The 22624-nt window shown below is 41.9% G+C and overlaps 1 protein-coding gene across 3 annotated transcripts in view; it reads left to right on the forward strand.

The window, feature by feature from the left end:
• NRIP1 (nuclear receptor interacting protein 1) overlaps positions 1 to 22624 on the forward strand; it is an 88461-nt gene that overhangs the window by 14550 nt on the left and 51287 nt on the right. For all 3 annotated transcript variants that reach the window (XM_084800843.1, XM_084800842.1, XM_084800845.1), the window contains exon 2: positions 8105 to 8183. The gene's annotated coding sequence lies outside the window, so the exon portion shown is untranslated. The remainder of the gene's footprint in view (positions 1 to 8104; positions 8184 to 22624) is intronic.

The following is a 22624-nucleotide window of genomic DNA, read 5'->3' on the forward strand; positions in this document are numbered from 1 at the left end:
TCGAATCTCCTGGAGCTGGAGTTACCCCAGGTTGTTTGTGAGCTGTCAGATGGGGTGCTAGGGACAGAACTTGGGTCCTCTGTAGGAGCAGGATGTCCATCTTAACCACTGAGTCATTTATCCAGCTTTAAACAAAGCCAAACTTAATATGCATTTTCCCTCTGGTTGCTATGGACATTTAAAATTTTATGTTATTGATTGATTTTAGTTGTTAAGTCACAGCAGAAGCAATAAAGATTTTTTTTTTTATTTTGTAGTGGTGTGAAGTGTATGGAAGGAGAATAAATAACATAGATTACTATGTGATAACATGAGCATGCCAACTTGGACTGCATTTGATTTTATTTTACTGTGAAGTTTTACCTTTTTTTTTGGGGGGGGGGTTCAGATTTTTGTAATTCTTGTACCTGAGCAGAAATCTATATTTACATATGTGTAGAAAATGTCTATTCAGAAATACACGAGCGGTAACTTGCCTCGTGATCCTCAATTCTGTAGCTCAAGATACTGGCTCAACTGAACTTGTCAATGAAGCATCAGAGAAAAAATTACCTTTGCACATATTGCTTGGGGGTGTTGCAGCAGCACTTGACAATCCTTGGTGACCATGGTGTTACAATTTCTTTAAAAAAAAAAAAAAAGAAAGAAAAGGAAAAGTGAGCACACAAGTAGTAGTCTTGGAGGAGAAAAGAAAAGTCACTTCTAAACTATTCCTGAAGTTGTGGTTTCTTTTGTTTCATATATATGTACATAGATATGAATATATGTATATACCATATCCTAAAGGATACTGAAAAGTAAAATGGTCTTCTTAACGCTGTTCAGGGTAGCCTAGCTGTTAATCATAGACACCGTGGTGTTTGATAGCCGTGGCAAAGCTATGAAATGGGTGAGTCATTTAATGTTTTCTGGCTTGTTCCTTTCATAAAGTAAGGAGGTTGGGTGCGAGTGGTAATGTGGTTCTTCTCAACTCTGTAAAACTACAGCATGACTTCAGGAAGGGAGCTTGAGTTTTTTTGTTTTTTGTTTTTGGTTTTTTGTTTTGTTTTTGTTTTTTTTTTCCTTACTGCACTGAGTAACAAGGTGCCCAGAACCTCAAGTTAGTATGATGCCCCTTCTGAGTTTTTGGAGCTTGGCATTTAATATTTTACTGCACAGTTTTTTAGTTTAACATAACTGAACTTGTGCCGGATAGGGTTAATAGGCTGGAACAAAAGGTCAAAGCATAAGGCATTAGGCTTAATTAAGGGAGAGCAGGAGTGGCAGGGGTGTGTGACAGTTAAATGGGTTTCCCACAGACTAATGTCGGTTACGGTGTAGCCATGCCGCAACTTAAGCCAAGGGCAGTGGTGATTAGCAGTTCGACATGCCAGACACTTCTGGCCAATCCCATCTGATTTAGAGGTTAAAAAAGCACACCTTTATGAGCTGATGGATTGATTTGTGTGCCCGTCTGGGAAAGATTAGAAGTCCAAGGCCGATGCCGTAAATGTCAGTTATGGAATATTGTACTCTCTCTCTCGGTTGCTCATTGTTTTAACCGTCAAATGTTTTATAATGGGGGATAACTGCTGTTTATGGAGTTGAATGCAAAGTGGGTGGGTGAACAGGTGAGGTAGGAAGGGACAGTATTTCCTAGATGAAATTACGATTTAACATATCCTGTAGCAGGTGCTTCTGCCCTCTCCTTTATAGTTTGTGTCATATTGCTCTTTTGTGTTACCTGAGCGGCCCTGACGTTGTCAGTCCAGGATATACTTTTGCTGATAGAATTGATAGGCATGTGTATTTAGGCACCTCTCTTGCCAAGCAGATGGGCGATTTATCGCCATATCATTATACACATTTTCTAAAGTGGGGAAGAAAGAGAAAAGAAAAGAAAAAACAAAACTCAAAATAAAAGGAGTCCGCACAAGCGTGCCTACAACTGTTCTTCATTAGGAATATATAGTCACAGAGCAATAAGAGACAGGCTCAGGAAGATGAAGTTGTTGTACTCAACATTTCCCCCATAACATGTCAGGCCAGCGCATGGTGGTGTAGGAAAGCACCAGATGCCGACAGACCCCAGGACGAGCCTGGGATTTGGCCTTTATTGGAGTTTCCATGGGGCAAGCATTGCAGGGCTGGGCAGGGTAACCATGTACAAGACGAGATAATCTTAGTAAACAATGGTTAGGTACTTGTGGGCTGCATCTTCTTCTTATATATAACAGCGTAATAGATGGGATTACATAGTAGCATCCAGTTATCTATCAGTATATAACTGATATACAGGAGGAGTCTTAGTTTGCTTCAGTGGTGTGAAGGGAGAAGAAAAAATACTGCCTTCTAGATGGTGAGGCCAAGTAGAGGGGGGTGTGACCTTGATTGATCCCTGTTCATATCAGAGACATGCGAGGATCGGCATGCATCCAAGGGGGACAGACTTTAAGATAAAAGGATCATTAAGATGTTGAAACATCGTGATGTACAGAAAATGAAAAGTAGACTCTGTGCTCCCTGTGCACAGATGCTTTATGGGCGGAGCTTGCTATAATCATCTAAAACTGAGATGCAGAATCTGTTCTTGTTCACTTTCTCTCTGAGGAGAAGGGCCAGCACTTTATTTTAATATGTTGTAGGCCCAGCACACTCCAACCTGTGCTTCTCCACCCAGCACACAGGGATGAATGGCATACCTAATATTGCATTTCTAAATACGACCCAGTACCATGAGATCACTTTGTTCTCATATGATTTGTCATTTGGTATGATATTTTTTATCCCCCCAGAAAGCTATGCAATCCTGTTACCTATAGTTGGTTTTCAGTTCAAGATTATAGCAATATTTAGCAAGAAACGATGGTTAAGTTGTGGTTATAAGAATTGGCATCTACATCTCCTCACCTCCAAGGAATGGAAAAATCCTGACTTTATGTGGATGTTTTAGAATTTAGGATAAATCAGCATAATCGATGTGCTGAGCAGCTTAAGTCACTGTCTCACGAGGTGGGCTGTGAGCAGTGTGTAGACAGTCATCATGGCTTTTCTGTCAGAAAGCTCATATTCCATTGGAGGTGTTGGTGCAAATAAAAAAATCGTAGCCGCGAGCGTTGGAAGTAATGCTGGGAGCTCAGCCTTATACTCTTTCTGATAAACAAATATGAACAAGAATTTCCCCTTATAAGGCTAAACATTGACCTTGAATTGTATTTGAAAACTAAGCTCATCCAAAGTGAATTAATTTATAGTTATAAATGAAGCCTTTTAATTTATCACTTTAAAAGGGGGGTAGGCAGAAGGCTCAGTCAGTGAGGTGCTTGCTGCAAGCCTGAGGACTTGGCATTCGATCCTCAGAGCCTGCAGCCTTCACACTTGTGATGTGGAGACAGCATCCCTGGTGTGCCATCACCCTGCTAGACCTGCTGGATTGGTGAGCTTTACGTTCAGTGAGAGACCCTGTCTCCAAAAATATGGCAGTGAGTAATACCGAGTAATGCAGGCAGACACCCCACATCAACCTCTGACTGCCACATGCATGAGCATCCAGAAAAATAGAAGGTTAAGTATGTGATCTCATGGGATTGGAGTGTATTTAGACGCGTGCTGGTAAGTGTGTATTCCCCCATGTACCTTGGAGAGTAGCAATTGGTTGAAGTGGACTGGGCCCATGACATAAAGGCTCCCACTCGCTGCCGAGGGAGAAGGTGCCAGAAGCACGGGGTTTGAAGTGTCATTTAAGTCACTTTTAAATTGCAAAAGGTTGGCTTGGGTGGTATTTTATGAAACTGCTTGGTTAGTAAATTAAATAGAGGAGCTTGCCCTACTTTAACAGAGAAAATCTTGAGAGAATTTCCTAGGATATGATATTAAACCCCAAACAAGTGCTTGATGCTTTATGTTGGTGCTAATGTGTTTGTATATAGATATGTGTGTGTGTGTGTGTGTGTGTGTGTGTGTGTGTAAATATGTATGCACATATTTTAATATATACACATTTTTAAAAGTATCTTACGGCCCATCTTTACAGTTTCCTTTCTTTCATTTGGGTGATTCCAAGTGTTGTGCTATCTAATTTATTTTAGAGTGGCATTTTATTACAATAGAGAAACTGTGTTATAGGGTTGTTGTTTTAGTGTGTTGTAGAGTTTTGAAGCACGGACTTTGTGGCCTGCCATTTATGGGAGTGGATTTCTGTCTGCCTATGGTATCTCCTTCCTTCTATTAGCATAGTGTTAAGCTTGGTCCTCTAGGCAGTCAGTGGAACCTATGCTTGTTGCGCTTATTACAAATGAAACAGAAACTCAAGACTTTCCTTAAATCTGGGAATGGAAAGGTCTTGTGCATGGTGTACAAACAGTCCGCCACTGAGCTACAGTCCTAGCCTCTAAAAAGTATTTATTTATTTTAATTTTATGTGTACTGGTAATTTACCTGCATGCATAACTCTGTGAGGGTGTCAGATTTTGGAGTTACAGACAGTTTGTGAGCTGCCATGTGGGTGCTGGGAATTGAACCTGGGTCCTCTGGAAGAGCAGTCAGTGCTCTTAACTGCTAGGCTATCTCTCCAGCTCCATAGATCCCTTTTAAAGAGGAAAGACAGTTTTAATTAAAATACAACTACATCAGTTTCCCTCATTTCCCACCCCTTCCCCCACATTCAAATTCATGGCCTCCTTTTCTTTAGTTGTTATCATCAAATATGCAGATAAATGCAAACACACACACACACACACACACACACACACACACACACACACACACACACACCAAAAACAAAAAACTAAAAAAACAAAACAAAACAAAACAAAACCCAAAAAACCCCCAAACCTGCTTTACCCGTTTGCTGTCCTTGTATGTATTCGATTTCAGAGCTGACCACTTACAGTTGGATAACCAATCAGAAGGCTCATTCCTGGGGAAAACTATTTTGCCCATTCTTAGCATTTCTTAGTTGTCGGCAGTTCCTTGTTACATGTTTATTGGTGTTATTGTTCAGATCTTCTATAGGGAGCCATACTGTTGAGAGTTCATGGGAGAAGCTTCGCTGTCATTTTGAGCAGATACAATCTCACAGCCGACTTCCTGTTCTCTGGCTTTTATAATCTTACTGCTCCCCTCTTCCACAATGTTCCTTCAGCCTTGGGTAATGGAATTGTGTTGTAAATATGTCAATTAGGAAAACAATTATAAACAAAGGGTGTTTTGTGCTTTTTTTTTTAAATGTTGCTAAAGTATATGGGATTATTCTTTGCCTCAGTTTAGGCTGATGAATTTCAGTAAGAGAGCCGTAGTATGCGATGGGCTTATTCAAACATACTGTTCTGTAGATGTTTATAAAATCTATGAGTATATTCCTGTGTGCACAGATGTGTGCACCTGTTGATTGCATTAAGCATTTGATGTTTCCTAATAAGGGATGGAGAAGGCGCTTGCTTCCCACACGGTTTTAAGTGGATCATTTCTCCTAGGTGAATTGCACACATCCTACTTTTTGTATTCTGTGACCTTGCAGTCATGACTTCAGCCCAGAATAGTTTCAAAGTCATGTAAATGAATGCAATTAAGGTATTGCTTATCATCTTACATAGTTCAGATGGAACCTTACTGGATGGAGAGGTTTGTTTGCCTTATGAGGAAGGTCAGGATAAGGTTGAATTTTATTACATAAATGATACAGCGATGTTTTTATTTAGCTGATGAAAAGCTAGCGTCATAGTAGAGAAATCATAATTTTTTTCCCTCTAATTACCTGGATGTCTTCTTTCGGTTATTGTCATTTTGTTTTGTTTGCTTGATTGTTTATTTCTCTCTAGTAAACACTTTTAAGGGGATTCATTTTGTCTACTTTTAAGACCCTGGAACATCATACTCAGTTATAGTTCTAGGTTTAATGACTAACTCATATGTAGAGGAATTTTCATTCAGAACATAGCTGCTCAAGCAAGAGATCACATCCAAAGACCTTCTATGTCTGTGTGATGCAGCTGGAATACAAACACATCCTTAATCCAGGAGACAGAGGCAAGAAGATCTGACTGAGTTCAAGGCCAGTCTTATATAGAGCATGTTTCATGTAAAGAAACGCTTAGGTCCAGGCATGGTGGTGATACATGCCTTTAGTCCTAAATAGTGAAGGTAAAGTTAGTTTGTAAAAGGAAGCACCCTTGTTTGAAAGTGATGTGGCAGAATTGAGTGGCAGAAAAAGTGATGAATCAGAGAAAGATTTGACAGAATAGGATACGTCCAACTCACAAAAGAGAGAGGGAAGGGAAGCTCCTTAAGGGGCAATACAGAAAGAAAGAAGACAGTTTTACTAGAAAGTTTTACAGATCGAGGTTGAACGAGACAAGCTAGACAGGAGCTTGCAAAGACAGACTGAGGGGCCAGGAGATTAAAGCAGATTGTGGGGAGTTAGTTTGAGGCCAAGCAGAGCAATTCAGGGGCTGAGAAAGAAACCAGATTGAGTAAGTCAGCTTGGAGAGGAGTTTGAGCCAGAACAGCTGAGTTGAACCAGCCAGCCCAGAGCTTAGAAAGAACAACTAAGGATGAACTTATTAAGCAGTAAGTCTCAGAGGCTAAGAACATTCTAGGCCTAGACTTGTACGGAGACTAGAAGCTTCCAGGACTAGGCCTGGGTTAGCAGAAGGAGGCAGGTAGCCTCCCAGGCAACAACTGAAACAGGTGAATAAAAGTTCCTTTTACACACGTGTAAGTTGACAGCCCAGCTGCTAATGGGAGTTGGCTTTGGGCTTTTGGGCTGCCAGTTACCGGGCAGGTGGCACAGGGCTTTCCAACTGTAGGAATGAGAGTGTTGCGACACATAGGTCTGTCTGTAGGGTAGAGAGAGCGCCCATGGAGGTTGTACTGAAAAAGAACTGAAAGTGAGTGTGAATGTGTGGGAATAAAACAAAGTGTGCTGTATCAATTGATTCAGGATTTAAGGCTCATGTTTTATTTAACAGCTATTTGTCGGGAGGTAGCTAGATGCTCTTGCAACATGGCAGAGACTTGGAGAAAATCAAAGAAAAGTGAGAAGACTCCCAGTCACAAGGGGAATAGCAATAAGTAGACCCAGAGGACATAACCTGCAGATGTAGGGTGACGAGCCTGCTTGGTTAGCATGCGGGAAACACCACATCAAAAAGTTTGGTGCCTATGAAGAGGCTGAAAATAAGATGAACTAACTGCTTCACTCTGGTAGGATGTTGTTCTGGGTTATGGATTTTTTTTTTTTTTTTAAGTAAAGCCGTGATTCTGGAAAACTTAGCATAAGGTATGGATTAGATACCAAAGAGGACAACAGTGTAAACTCTATAGCGTCCAGTGGAACAATGCTGTAGTGAGATCAGAGTGTGTCTATCCTACTTTCCCCATCACTGGCTGACTACACTGTTGTTGGCCTGTTGGTCAACACCTGTGTAATGGAGGCCATTTCTCTGCTGGCCAAATGCATCCATCGATCAAGCATATCCACTGTGGCCTTTGGGCTGCCTGTACTCCAGGATAGTTATGGATAGAGCCCAATACAAAATCCTAAGAGAGAGACAGAGACAGAGAGGCGGGGGGGGGGGGGGGGGAAGGGCAGGCGGTGGAGAAAGTGAGTTATGTAGTTCTTGAATCAGTAGAAGGTGACAAAGTTGAGTTGTGATTTCAAAAGGTTGGACATGCCTGCCAGTTTCTCCTTTTCAGTGTCATTGTGAATTGAGGATGGTCCTAATTCTGAGTTTTAACTTTCTTTTTCTACTGGGTGAGAAGCAACAAGGTGTTTCCAACTCTTTGATGAATGTCAAATACTTCCAATGCCCTTTTTCCCAGAAATCCTCCCATGGTCCAGATTCCTCTCTGTCCTCAACATTAGCTTCTCACACCCTTGAGCTCAGGGGGCGGTCTATTTTTAGTGTGAGGACAGGTGTCTTTTTGCAAGTAATTCTATAGCATAGGTAGTATCATTGGGGGTGGTCAGCCACACTCAAGGGAAGCACGCGTGCACGACGGTCTCGAAATACATGTATTTGTTGCTTTTGAGTTAGTTTATTGTAGACCATAATTAATAGCCCATTCTCAAACGCATCATTGAAATTACTACACGCACTCAAGATGACACATCTCTCTATTTCAGATTGCGTGAGGATTGCGAGCTGTTCCCCAGCTGTTTCCGGGATCCATTATTTTAACACCTAGGAGAAGCACATCCAAAGGTATTGTAGTTTGTCTCATTGTACCACTGCGAAAACAAATTACTTGTGGTCAGTCTTTTCGGTGATAGGAGCATATTCTGTTATTTTCTTCTATTAAACTAGCTTGTCGTTTGTCACAGGCCATCCCATCCAGCCCCTTTGTTGTCTCTTAGCTTGTTGTGAGTCAGGATGCAGTAGGTTATGGTGGCCAGGGATGTGTTGGAGCAAAACCTTTTGGCACATCTTTATGGACAGGGAACAGGCCAGACATGGAAATTGGGTTAGAGATATGGGGACAGGAGCAAGATATACCCTTTGAAGCCATAGGGGTAGCAGCACCCTACTCCTTTTAACCAGGCCCAACCAGGCCCAATCTTCTGGTCACTCATTTAATTGAGAATTCACCAGAGGTTTCCCAATGAGAAGGTTTTCTCTTAATGTCCTGTCTTCCTTCTTCTGGCTAGTGTGTGTCTCCTTTAAACAACATTGCTAGCTCTCTTGCTTGGAATAGAAATAGACGATGGAAGAATGCATACATATAGTTAATAATAGAGTGTATCTGTTAAGGTTACAGTGAATAATGAGCTGCTAAACTATGTGTTCACTAGCTGAATATTCATGGTCTACATTCATGTGAAACAGCAAATACCAGTTTTATAAATTATCGTAATCAATTCTCGAGCAGTATGAATAGCGAGGATGGCGTGAATATTGCTTTGTCTCGTAGAATATTGGAAATCTTCATTCTGAGATGTTTTTGCTTTAAAAAAAATTCTTAGAATTCTTTTTTTTACTTTATTTTTGGAAAAATAAGCTTGGAAATCTTGGTGTTTAAAGGAATTTGGGATCATTTTTATTAGGTGAAGATGATAATTAACTACTGTAATTACACATTTAAGGATAGAAGCATTCGAGTGTAGTGATAAAGAGAATTGTTCCACTTTTCAAGCCCTTGTGAATTATCCAGTTATAACAATGTATCATTATCTCAGAAGATGAGTATGTTGGGTGAACGTTGAGCTGGATGCTACTATTAAAAAGAAACTCACGGTTGAAACGAGGTATAAAGTGGGCATCCCTGCTTATAAATTCAGAATAGAAATGGTTTTGAGGTCATTTCTTTGAAGATACAGTACAGGGGCTCCTTTTCTAAAGTGCTTACTTGTAAGACATTCTTTCGCCAGAGTTGAACTAAATCCTGTGAAGACAACATCTTTCCTTGTGCGCTGTGTGTAAGTGTGTATGTGCCTTAATTGTCAGGCTCCATGGATGTGCCCAGGTTTCTTCTGCACAGGGTGCCAAGCAGCCTTCTGATGCTTGCTGAGAGTCACTTGAGACTGAAATTCCATATGGCGAGCATGTCCCTTCCTCATACTTTCAGCCATTGACTAGCACAGCCTCTCTTTCATCTCGATTGATTACGTCAAATGAGGATTATCATGCTAACTGAACTTTCATACGAGAATTGTATTGAGTAGATTTCTCCCTACCCCCCCAGGGGCTCACTGAACATGAGTGTTGGTTTCTGTGTACTGGCTTCCCCTGTTCATACACTGTGCAGTGGCTTTTCTCTCTTAGTTACGCACCATTCCTCAGAGATAGGACTTTTTGCAGTTTGAAGTGTTACAGCAAAACTAACACAATTTTCTTTTTTTTCTTTTCACAATTTCATGGGTGTATTTTTTTTTTCCCATAACGCGACTGTAGCAACCTCTTTATGAGCTTTTTCCTGATTTAGTAAAGAACAAGTTCACTAAGGGAAGCACTTTATGGCTCCTTTGACATACCGAGTACCGTTATTCAGTAAATAGTCTGATACTATTATAATGTCTCTGGTAAAATGTGAGTTCCTGACTAGTGGGCAGGTAACGTATACAGAGCAGATGCGCTGGCAAAAGCATGCTTTAACTTGTGGAAATAGACGGGGACTTCCTTGTGCTCTTCACAGCTGTGTCATTATATTCTTCTAGACTTTTCCTGCTGGTGTTTTTAGATCATAGTTGATCTTAGAAAACTAAACTCCAGGCAGTGAGACTCTGATTTGTTCTAGGACCTTCCATGAAAATCTGCAAATGCTCACATTTCTTATAACGTGCTGTAGCATTTGGAGGAAATCCACTTCATTCTTACACTATTTTACATCAACTCTAGAATGTGCCCAATACAATAGAAATGACACATAAATATCTATATATGATAGAGTTTGAAGAGTAATATCATAGTTATTGTTGTGTATTTATAACATATATCATTATATAATTGTAACGATAATGATGTCATTACTGTCTAAATTATATCCGGGGCAGGATGATCTGTATATTCTCAGGAAATAGACTGCCCCTATTAAATATTTTTCATCCAATTTGTCTAAATCCACAGATGCAACAGTATTTCTCTTTTACCTGTGTAGCAATATATAATTTAGCTGCATGGCAAATGCTGGCCTCAAGCCCAAGATGCTTCATATAGACTCCTCAATAACCTATTCTTCAGTTTTCTGACTACAAACTGAAGATACAGCCTGCATCCCTGGAACGTCATGAGAAACAGTGTGTTGCCTTCAGTGTACTGTCAGAGAAAGAGAAAACGCTGCAGACAGTGGTGGTCATTTGGCATTGTCAATGATCTCTGTGACTCTGTTGCATGTACTTGTAGCCACAAGGCTTTTGGTGCCCTTGCTCTGAATAATGACTCAGAAACCGATACTATTTATTACAGCCTTGAACACTATTGCTGTGCAGACACCCAGATATTCTAACCTGATATCTTGGTATGGCCCAAGTCTGGTTACTTACTAACATTGTCTCATTCTGCCATCTGCTTCTTCATCCATGTCCCAGTGGCAACTTTTTCTCCCTGGTCCCCAACTTAAAAAAACAAACAAACAAACAAAAAAACAAAACAAAACAAAACAAAAAAAAAAACCCGCTCTCTTTGACTCTGGGAACAGCCTAAACTCTCCAGCCAAGCTATTGGCCGCTCAGCTCTTTTTTTAACCAATCAGGAGGTGATGCAGAACAGTGTTACAAACCACTAAGGCAGCAGATGCTTCCTAATGATGACAATAAGGAATCGGCTTGTACTCACCTCTCTGGGTACAGAAATCAGCATTTGAATATAAAATGATAATCTTTTTGTTGTGGTTGTTGTTATTTGTTGTTTTGGTTTTCGAGACAAGGTTTCTCTGTGTAGCCTTGGCTGTCCTGAGCTTGCTTTGAAGACCAGGTTGGCCTGGAACTCACAGAGATCCGACTGCCTCTGCCTCCTAGAGTGCTAGGATTAGAGGCATAAACCAAGCCACCAGGCTTAAGATGATAATCTTTACACAGCGCACAAAAACAGTACTGCAACAGGTACTTCTACGTCAGGACTTGTGCTTCCACGCGTTATCAGCGTTTCTTTCGTTTCCTGTGCATTTAAGGGTTGTGCCAAGCCGACCAACTCTGTACGTTTTCATTCCTTTCAAATTGGAACGCATAAAGGTCTGCCAACTGCCGGCAGTTCCTGGCTCCTCAGCAGTTCTCAAGTCCCTCGCTTACTGTGAAAGCCGTCCTCAGTTTTTTGTTTTTGTTTTGTTGTTGTTGTTGTTGTTTTTGTTTTGCAAACATCCAGATTGCACAGGGCTAGGAATGGCAGTCTTTTTGAGTTTGAGCTGTAAAACAAAGCACTATACTGGAAACAATGATCTTCAGTTTTCCTCCCAGGAAATAGCTTTCAGGTAAATAATTAGTAAAATCTCACCTGGCTTTGTTTTCCCTCTCATGGCAAGCTGCAGGATTTCAAAGTGATGTCTTCTGACATATCCAGGTTAATAGAAGTCTTTCAGTAGAAAGGGTGAGTTGGGAAGTTGGCTCAGCACACATGGAGCTGCTTCAAGACACATGCCCTTAACTACTGTTTGCCTTCTTACAGGTTTATAGTTTTCGCTGACTGCAACAAAATGAAAGGCTCCAGAGTTCTTACTGGGTCAAGATTTATTTTAAAATATTTTCAGGATTTTTTCTTTCTTTCTTTTTAATACAAAAAAAAAAAAAAGCTTGGAGGTTTTCATGCAGAAACTTTTAACCAGATTTATTTCAGTAAGGAATATCCAGGACATTTATTCCCTGGTAGTAACAGAAGCAATACCTTTGGTTAGTTTTCAGTCAGAAGTTGTCAGGCACTAGAGTATCTAAGAATGAGCTTTTATCATTCCAAGCTGAGTCTTAAAGGGTTTGTGTCTGTAGCGCAGCTCTAGGCACAGAATACCGTGGTCTAAGAGTAGGTTATCGGTCTCTGATGAAATGGACAACTGGGGGACTGGATGGCACAGGCAATTTTGGTGAGACAATGTGGAGGGCTTATTTGTGGTTCCTGGGACTTCCATTACAAAACCAAACTGGCTCAAGTTCAAATCCCAGCTCCACCTCTTACCTATACATGACCCAACCTTACTGAGCCTTGTCCTCACTCTTGGTTGCTATCTATTTAACAGTTAAATGAGTCATTATTTGACTTAACACTATTGGCAATAATTGATAGTGTCCTAGTTAGGGTGGCTATTGCTGTGATGAAACGCCAGGATCAAAGCAACCTGGAGAAGAAAGGGTTTATTTGGCTTATGCTTCGACACCATCTCCTCTAAGCAAGTCAGGACCGGAACTCATACAGGGCAATAACCTAGAGGCAGGTGCTGACACAGAGGAGTGCTGCTCAGTAGCTCGCTACCCATGGCTTCCTCAGCCTGCTTTTTAAAACAGAGTCAGTGACTGTGTTAAAGCTACACTACAGAACTATCTCGATGGCAAAAACTGCAATGAGAAAATATTGATGGAAACATCTGCTCTAAATATTGGCCTTAAATATTTTTCTCTGTGTCATAATTAGCCAAATATTTCCTTTTAAATGATAGCCAAGGGCCAGCAGATGACTCAGCAAGTAAGTAAATGCACTTGTCACCAAGGCTAATGTCCTGAGGTCCATCCCTGGGACCTCACTGTGAAAGGAGAGAACTGACTCTTCTGGCTTCTGCATTTATTACCCATGTGCACATATACACACAAAAATCCGTACAAACCAAGTAGCTGTAGAATACAATCACATATCTTTTAGAAATTAGACCTAATAAAATATTGATAACTAGTCATGGTGTAATTATAAATACCATAAATGTAGAGTTAAGTTGAGCCTACCTAGAGTAAAACTTTGCAATATTGCCAATTTTGGTCCAGTTATGTCTAGAGCAGATTCTTTTGCTCTTATAAGAATTATATAAATCTGTTAAGGTTTTTCTTACGTTGTGGTGTTTTGGTTATTCCGAGACTTTGGGCTGTCAGTTTAAACAGATAAAATTTGGCCTTTGTAGCTAACTGAAGGTTTGGTTTTAAATGAGCAATCAAAGGGATTTTTGAGTACAGCTTGCACGCACCCTCTCTATTCCATCACCTCTCCAGTCTAGGATTTCTTTGGGATGAAGGTGGCATGTATAGTCAATGGCAGTGACCCCGGATTGCCTTCTAAAGAGTGTGCACACTCGTGTAGCTTTGTTTAATTCGTTATTCACCTTAGTATATTTGGCCTTGAACCCTTTCTTCCCACCGTCTTACTACATAACTTGACCTTTTCTTTCTGTCTTCACTGGATAAGAAGTTACCATTTTACAGAATGCATGATTTCACAATCTAAGTTATGTTAAATAATACATCTGAATGGCCTCTGCTGTGGCCATATGTTTGTTTTCAGTTCTTGTTTATTTGTTTCTTTTTTTTTTATTTTTGATACAGGATCCTAGTATGTAGCCTTGACTGGCCAGGTACTCACTATAAAGCCCAGGCTGGCCTTGATCTCACAAACATCCACCTGTCTTTGCCTCCTGAGTGCTGGGATCAAAGGTGTGCACCATCACACTCAGCCCTATTTTCTGTTCTTGGTACAGCAAATATCATAGGTACATTTACCGCACTGCCAGGACAAAATGAATGTGTGTTAAAATGACTTGTTTTCTCTGTCATGGAACATGTTCTGTAGGTATGCATCATAACAAAAGATAATAAAAAAGCCCAAGTGCCTCAGGTGAATATATTTACCTTTCTTTTCATTTGATCTAACGTATGGTAGGATCCTGCATAGTTCAAAAATATTTCAGTGCTAACTAAAATGCATGCTATTGGAGGCACTCATAAAAGCAGCTTTGGTGGTGAGTAGGCCTTACCACACACCTGGAAATTTGAACTGTTGACAGTTAGTTACCAGGATGTTGGGTGCTTTCCCTCCTGGTGTCCTGTTATGTTGATGTCTCAGCTGTGTCACTCATTGTGGTTGCAAGATGGCCATTTGCCTGTGATGTTTGCTTGTTGTTCAAGAGCGAGAAAACAGTTCCCAGTAAACTCAAGCAGCAAATTCTCTTTATCTACTCCTGCTATGACCCTCATGATCAGAGAAAATATTATTTGTCAATCGTAGGTACCTCAGTGTAGCTGGACTTAATTAGATTTGCCTTTTGAGAGAAGGTGCTTGATTTTGCCCGCCCGGCTAGTCAGGAAGGGACACCAGTGTTTCACATCTGTGGGAAATGCAGCTATGTTTATTTCCAGAATCTGTCTTCACTGCCGTCATATTTGGTGACACTCTTTTCTAGTTGTCCATTTGTTGTGCTGTGGGGGGTAGAGAACCCGAAGGCAAAAGGCTTTGCCGTCTTTCCAGAGTGTACCTGTTGTTGGTGAGACAGACAAAGCAATTCAACATCATGGTGGCTTAGTAAGTGCTAAGTGGAAATGGAGGTAGAGAATGCAGCCTGGAAGACCTGGAGGAAGGCAAGAGCCAGCTTAGATGGTGTTCCTGAAGGTCTCACCTACCGGAAGGCTGAGAGGTGGACGGTGTGGGCGGAGTTCCGTGGGCGGGGAACATAAAGGTCAGAGGGCATACAGCTTCTGTGGGTGAGGGAGGAGGAGTAAAGGGGATGAGGGCGAAGGGGAGAGAAAGCAGTGAGACAGCAATGGCAGAGTGACCTCCTTCGGCATCGTAGTGGTTCATTTTCACAGCAGTGTAAAACTGCAGTTAAATCTGTGGTATACATTTACCAAAAACAAACAAAAAACCAGCACAAATAATTAATAAAGAAGTCTGATATGGGAGTGGGTATTCTGTGTTTAACAAATGGAAACAGTGGAAGTAACTTTAGAAGTATTAAAAGCTTTCAGATGCTTAGAGTAGATTTAGGGCTCACTTTTTTATTCTTGTCTTTAAATTTACATGTTAAATATATTTATTTGAGTCAGTGCCTCATTTCTGAAGACACAAATCTTATAATAGATATGATAGTTTTTAATAAACAGTAGAATGGATTTTTTAAAAAAATATATCCTTTTCCTGGGTAATGTGATACAATAGACCTTCCAAAGTATATGCAGATAATTGTCCTCATCCTAGCTTCCTAGTTGTTGTTTAACAGTTTCCTCTGAGATTGAAACATTCCATCCTATTTGGGAGCCACTAAGATAGGAAGGTAAACAATTTAAAATACCTTCAGAAAGTTCCTAAAACTGACCAGATTCAGTAAGCCCCTCCCTGCCAGGGTAAGCAGTAAAAGCTGAGTCACTGAGACAGCTCAGGCTGTGAGGAAGCCTCTGGGGCCCTGGGAAAAGCAGAAGCCAGCCAAGCTTCCTGGAAAAGGTTTAGAGCAACTGAGTGAGGGGTAAATGCGCCGAGGAAAGGACACCCTAACCCTGACTTGCCCTCAAGCACCTGGGCTGAGGAAAGAATATTCTGATCCAGACTTGACCCCAAGACTAGGGCCAAGGGAAAAATATCATGACCCTGATATGGCCTGAAGCTCTAAGAAGTGGAACTTGGAAATACCCTATCCCTCACAACACCCTATCCCTGCCCCCCACCCCCCACCCCCACCCCCACACACATACTCAAGGTTAATGGCCAAACAATGTTTCCTATGGAAGGATATTTTCTCACTAAGCTCAGAAATCATGCTCCAGAAACTATATAAGCCTTCCCCTTCACCCAGCCCTCTTCTGCCTCTCTTCCTCTTCAAAGGTAGCTGCCATTCTGTTTTCTCCCCAGTGAATCTCTTGTGTGAGGTTTGTTGTGTGGTGTGACTTTGTGGTATTCCTTGGCTCTTGACTGCCAAGATGCCCTTGCACCAGAAAAATTCTTACACTGAGGCACCTGAAAAGGCCACTCTCTGATCTGTTTAGTTGCCTGTAGTCTGCAGTGTGCTCCAGAGCTTTTGTGAGCTCTCACCCTTGCTGGGGATGGGGGAGGGCAAAGACAAAATCAGCTGACTGGGAGTCACATGTGCTTCTGTAAGTAACCCCTCACCCTTACTCCTCTAACCCCAGTAATACTTACTTGTTCACCAAGTTGAACTCTGGTAATATCCAATCTGGTGTGAGTAGACCTGGGCATTGCGTCACCCCAGGAAGACGTTTTGTCACACATGATTGGCCCCAGAACAGGGACATGACGGAACCAAAGATGAGTTAGGGAGGAGTAAGTGAATGGTCCTGCCTGTGGGGTAGCAAGGCATGCCACCAATGCCAAGCAGCCTCTGGGGCGAGCATCCATTGAGGAAATTCTGACACAGTTCTTTTCCTGTGTGGTATGTACTGATGTGCCTTTGTGCTATCTATGACAGAGGTTGCATGATTCTTGCTATGTGTCATGAGACCTGCAATTAAGGCTGAGCCATCAGGATTAGTAGTGTCCGTGGAGGGGAATCCCAGGATAGTAATATTCATCGAGGTGGCATGGGGTGACATGCCTGCTGGATAAGTGGGGTCTATCTCATGACTGTGGTGGTACCCTGGAAACAGTTAAAGATGTAGAGGAAAAATTTCAGTCTTTTAAGTTTAGCATACAAGGGTAGGGGTTGTCAACAAACAAACAGCGGCATAGGTTGCTTGGCCATGTTGTGTGTGGTTCGAAATGCATTGGTGGCCAAGATGGCAGCCAAGCAGGAACTTGATTTTGTAAAGGACCAACTGCAGTAAGAAAGGGAGATGCTTTCATTTTCTGTATTGGGCTCTGGCTTGGCAAGTAAGTTTCATAAACAAGAGGACGGGAGCGAGGTGTTAAGTATAGTAGGATATACCCCTCAGGTCCTTCCTTTAGTAGGAAAGGGTAACTCCGTGACCCAGTGTATAGATGCTGGCCTTTATAGTGGGCCAGTACAAGAAACTATGGTGGTCAAGAAGTACTCAACACTTGCACTGTTGGAATTGGAGAAGACTTGAACAGCATAGGACATGGGAGCAGATGGGATCATTAGGACTGCTGTGAAGGTAGACAAATGAGTACCTTCTGACTACCATCCTTCCTTAAGACAAAGGGTGCCTAGCCTGAGACAATATGAGTGAAATTAGCCCTGATGGACCAGCTTAGTAGATCTGTTAGGATCACTTTGCTGTTTTCATCTGAGGTCTCCACAAATAGCAGGGGCTGGAGGACCACAGAGGATGGGTGGATGCTGTCAAGGCAACCGGGATAAGAGAAATTGGGTTTGAACCTCAGTCACAGGGTCAGATGGAACCGTGTTCACCGAGGAGTTGAAGAAAAGGTCGATCCAGCGGGGACATCAAGGCTGATATAGATTATCAGTGGCTTTGCTGGGTCCGTTGGTAGGACAGGATTTTTATAAAGTAGGTTAAGACTTTGGCAAGTCTCAGGTACTTTAGAACAGCATGTAAAGAGAGTTCATAATGTGATAGACCATCCTAGAAGAGATAAGAAAAAGGTAACACAGAGAAAGAGGTCTCTCTGGGTTACCAGAAAACACATGTGACAAGATTTTTGTCGACTTGGAGTTCCTATGGAAAGAACTGATGAACCAAATTGCATTCTTACAGCCCAGCTGGAAGGTTTGAAAGCCCAAGGAACAGTCCATAGTTGACAGCCATTAGAGAGCAATATGCTTGATGGTAATGAAGCCATCCCAGGGGTGGGTACATGTCCTCCCAGAGTAAGGAGGCTGCAATTCCTTCCAACACAGAGATATACTAGGGCTGGATGTATTCTGCCCAGCCAGAAACTCCCTCAGTAGCCTAGTAGGGTGAATAGAGAGGCAATAGCATCAGATATAGCCATGTATCTTGCACAGGGCCACTCTGACCCAAGGACCCAGCAGGTGCAGCAGGGAAGGACAGAGCCATGTTCCCCCATTGGCCCTGAGTAAATCTGAGCAAATTAAGTTGGACCGTTGAAACTCATCATGCATTGGGAAATGTAGCGGGGGCGGGGGGCATGGTAGGACCTTAGGATATGGAAAAGTCATGACTCAGAGAGAAGGACTGAGGGCTACAGGGAGCTAGGTAAGACAGCAGTGCTTCCTATCCATGCTCTGTCCCCAGCCTTGCTCTGTGGAGAAAGCAACTGATGCAAATGGATGCAACCTTTCCATGCTGTCTTAGGCCTTGCCGGGTTCCTCTTCAGTATCTTCTGAGGTATCAGCCTCTGGGATCACCTGACACATGCTCAGACCAGATGACAGCAGACTTTCAGAGAGGGCATGCCAGCCTAGTACTTAGCCATAGGTCGGCATCTGTAGGCATCCCATCCCAGGCTTGGAGTAATCAAAGTAACCCAAGTAGTCAAAGTAAGAGTCTCCTTCAGAGGAGCCAAGCTATGAAGAAGACTCTTAGATCTGGGAGAAGCAGACACCAGCTGAGCTGCCTAGAAGAGGGTTAGACCAACTGATGTGTGTGTGGTGTCTCCCCAGGAGAAGCTGTGTCACACTACAATAATATATAGTTCATGGCCAACTTACAGTTAAGTGCGAATCAAAGCTATCAGAATGAATCAGTACCGTATCATCATGTGACGTTGGAGTGAGCAGCTTTGCGTCCATTTGGAAGAGGAGTTAGTGTTAAGACGCTGGAATACTGCACTCATTTGAACTCGGACAAGGACAGTAGCGAAAAACCTCAGTCTGCACGTTCTACAACCTACTCAGAGCATTTCAAAGTACCTTTCCCATGATAGACACTGGGGAAATATTTAAATAGAAAAATAAATCTACATTATTATTATAATTCATTATTTTAAAAATTTAGAAATAATATGTTTCATACAGTGGTTTTCCTTGAGTGCCATGTCCCACCTCTGAAGCCGTGCCACTGGAAACATTGGATTTTAACTGCTTCTGAGCTAAAAGCAGCATATAACAAATATAAGGAGTTCTCTGTCTGCCAAGTGCTTTGCCGTGAAGGGTGGCTAGGCTTTTCTCATGACCCTCTTGCCCGTCATGGCATATCTATGACTGTAGCCCTGTGTTCTCAACTGGGCAGAAAGACCTGTGAAGACCCTGAAGCTCCTGAAAAGCACTGGGTGATTCCCACACCATCTCCCATGAGCCGCTCTGAAGTGAGCCACACGCAGGCAGGCCGTTGCATCCTTTTGAGACTTTGGTGACTGATAATGAGCTAGCTTCATTCTTAGATTAGACTGTAAGCTTTTGCCTGCAATCCGGCTTCCATGTTCTTTGGAGCATGTGCATCGCTTGCTTTATATATTCCTTTTATTTATTTATTGTTAATAAAGAACAAAATCTACTGGCTAGAGGCTAGTATGCATGTGTGGAAATTTTAGATACGTACCCTAATCGCTTCTTAGCACAGTGGCGTTCTGTTTGCCACAGCGCAGTGGCTCGTTTTATTTCCATTTGTGTCGCACTGTAAAGAGAGGTAACACTGGAATATCCCGTCTAAACTGCTTCACACTTGAGAGTTCGGACCAGTTTTGAATATTTGCATAAGCTTTACTGGGCTCACAACCCAACAATCTGAAATGCTGTAATATTGGAGGCTTTTTGATACCATGTCAGAAGCTTTAAGTGTTTTGGATTGTAGAGCGTTTGTCACTTCAGTTTACCTGTGCGTATATTATGAGATACAATATACTGTGAAGAGAACCTCACTGATGTGATCCTTCTGTCAACTACACGTCTCCTTACCGCACAGTTTAGTTAGCCCTTACCCCATTTTGCAACCCTGGACCACTTCTGAATTTTATATTACTCATTTACCTTGTTTTTAATAGTGCTGTTTTTCCCACCTGCATAATTAAATACTACGTTATTTGACTTTATGCTTTAGTTAAGTCTTGTGAAATCATAGTATTTTGTACACAGTCCCTTGAGACTTCTCTTTAATTCATTGTGGATTTTTAGAAATCATTTATACTGCTGTATTTATAGCCCATTTGTTCTCTCTGCTGGGTAATACTATATTGTGTGAATTTACTTTGTTTTGTTGGTTGATAAGTGGGTGCATTTGTTTGCTTGTTTCATTTTGCTTTGGTGTGTGTTACTTTCCTGTTGCTGTGATAAAATACTATGACCACAAGCCACTTACCAAAGAGTTTACCAAAGATTAGAGTCCACTGTGGCTCCTCTGTCCAGGGAGGACATAGACGTAGGGGGCAGAAGCAGGAAGCTGGCAGATCACATCTTTCATCCATACACAGCAGATAGAGGAAAAGGGGGGGGGGGGCGTACACACAGGAAGTAGGGTGAGGCTATGATTCCTCAAGACCCACCCCAGAGATGAACTTCCTCCAACAAGGCTATACCAACTAAAGGTTCCATACCCTCCTTAGCAGTGCCACCAGCTGCGAACCAAGTGTACAGCTGTGAGCCTGTGTAGACATTACTCACTAAGACCACAGCAGCGGTGTCTGTATTGATGTATTTATACATACATGGTACACTTAGAGTCATATATATATATATAGAGAGAGAGAGTCATATATATATACACAACAGCTGTTACAAAGCGTCAGTGAAGTCTATAGTGTGATATATCTTGTGTGCTTGGCCCTTTAAAGGATCCCCAGTTGCTAGTCAACTGGCCATTCAAGAATTCTTAGCCAGTAGAACTGTCTCACCCGACACGGCCTTCGTTCAGTGTTGGGTATAAAAAAAGCCAGGAGACACTGAGAGAGATTGCATAGAGTGAGAAGCGAAGGCCGTTGGAGAAGATGTTGCCAGCAGAGAGTTGAGCTTGGGGAAGCTGAGCTGGGCAGATAGACTAGAACAAGTATAATGTTTTGGAGCTGTTAGTATCCGGAAACCTGGGAGAAGGGGCTGCTTAATCAGACTCTTGGGGAACTGAGGGAGGAGTAGTTAAGAGAAGTGTTCCAGTCTGGCCCGGAAACTGGGAGGAACGGTCGGGAAGGAAATTAGGTCCAGGCATCTCTGTCTTTCCCCTCTGGCCTTCTTTCTCTCCTATCTAGTGTTTGGGGGAGAAAGGGAGGGTAATAAAGGCTTGGAAAAAGGAGAACCTACAAAGAACCCCCAAAGTAACAAAGACAAGCTACACATGTCAGCAGCGGCTCTCTGTGGTTTCACACAGGGAAGACTCAGGGTTACACACCCCAAAGGGACGTCTTGAGGGTAGAGAAAGAGGGAGAGGAACAGAGAGAGAGAGAGACACAGAGAGAGACAGAGAGACAGATAAAGACAGACAGACAGAGTGTCAGTTCTAGACGCTGCCATGCTTTGTGCTTCCTAATGAGGTGCTAAACATTGTTTTCTGTCACTACCCAGTTTTGTTATTTTCTTCTATATGGGCGGGACATACAGCTAGTTTGGTATAGTGCTTGCTCAGCGTGGGCAAGGTCTTGAGTTCAATCCTCAGCACTACAAATAATAATAACTTAGTGGGTTTTTTGTTTTTTTAAGAAGGAAAGAAAGGAAGGCATATTCATGTCTTCTAAAACTTTTCACTCAATACGGCACATACAAATGGAAAATTAAGACTACCTTCTCTGCATCTCATAGTTTTTAAAAATAAAGTTTTGTTGAAAACACACATGTATATTTTCATGTATTATAGGTACTATTTTTTGACCATGGGTTCTATGGTTAATTTTTTTGTTTTTATTTATATTTGTTAATGAATGGGAATGTTTGATGTTAATGCGCTTACATTTATTATGCTTTCTCGTTAGCCCTTTCTATGCTTTAAGAAGCCTTCCCTGCCTTTTTATATTGTCTGTCTGTCTGTGTGTTTCTCTCTCTCTCTCTCTCTCTCTCTCTCTCTCTCTCTCTCTCTCTCCCTCCCTCCCTCTGAGACAAGAGTCCAAGTTAGCCTTGAACCTGCTATATAGCTAAGGAAGGCCTTAATTTTCCATCCCCCTGCCTCAACCTGTACGTCTGTCCATCTCAGAGCTCATGATCTCTTATATATCATTTGTAAAATATTAGACCCTTGCCTTCATGTTTAAAACTTCAATTCCTCTGGGATTTGTATTTTGTGATAACTGTAGGGACCCAGTTCCTTTTCTTTCTTTCTTTTTTTCTTTTTTTTTTTTTCAGTCAACAGGACATTGGGTGACTGCCTCCCTTTCCTTGCCGTGATGTACAGTGCAACTTGTTTCACATGTGATGGCTCTACCCAGAGGTCAGATGTCTATTTGTCCAGAGTACTCTAATTTAGCCAACTTCACTCCCAAGGCTAGATAGTGAGCCCTGG

This window comes from Acomys minous (genome assembly GCF_964271855.1).
Source record: "Acomys minous genome assembly, chromosome: 11".
NCBI lineage: Eukaryota > Metazoa > Chordata > Mammalia > Rodentia > Muridae > Acomys > Acomys minous.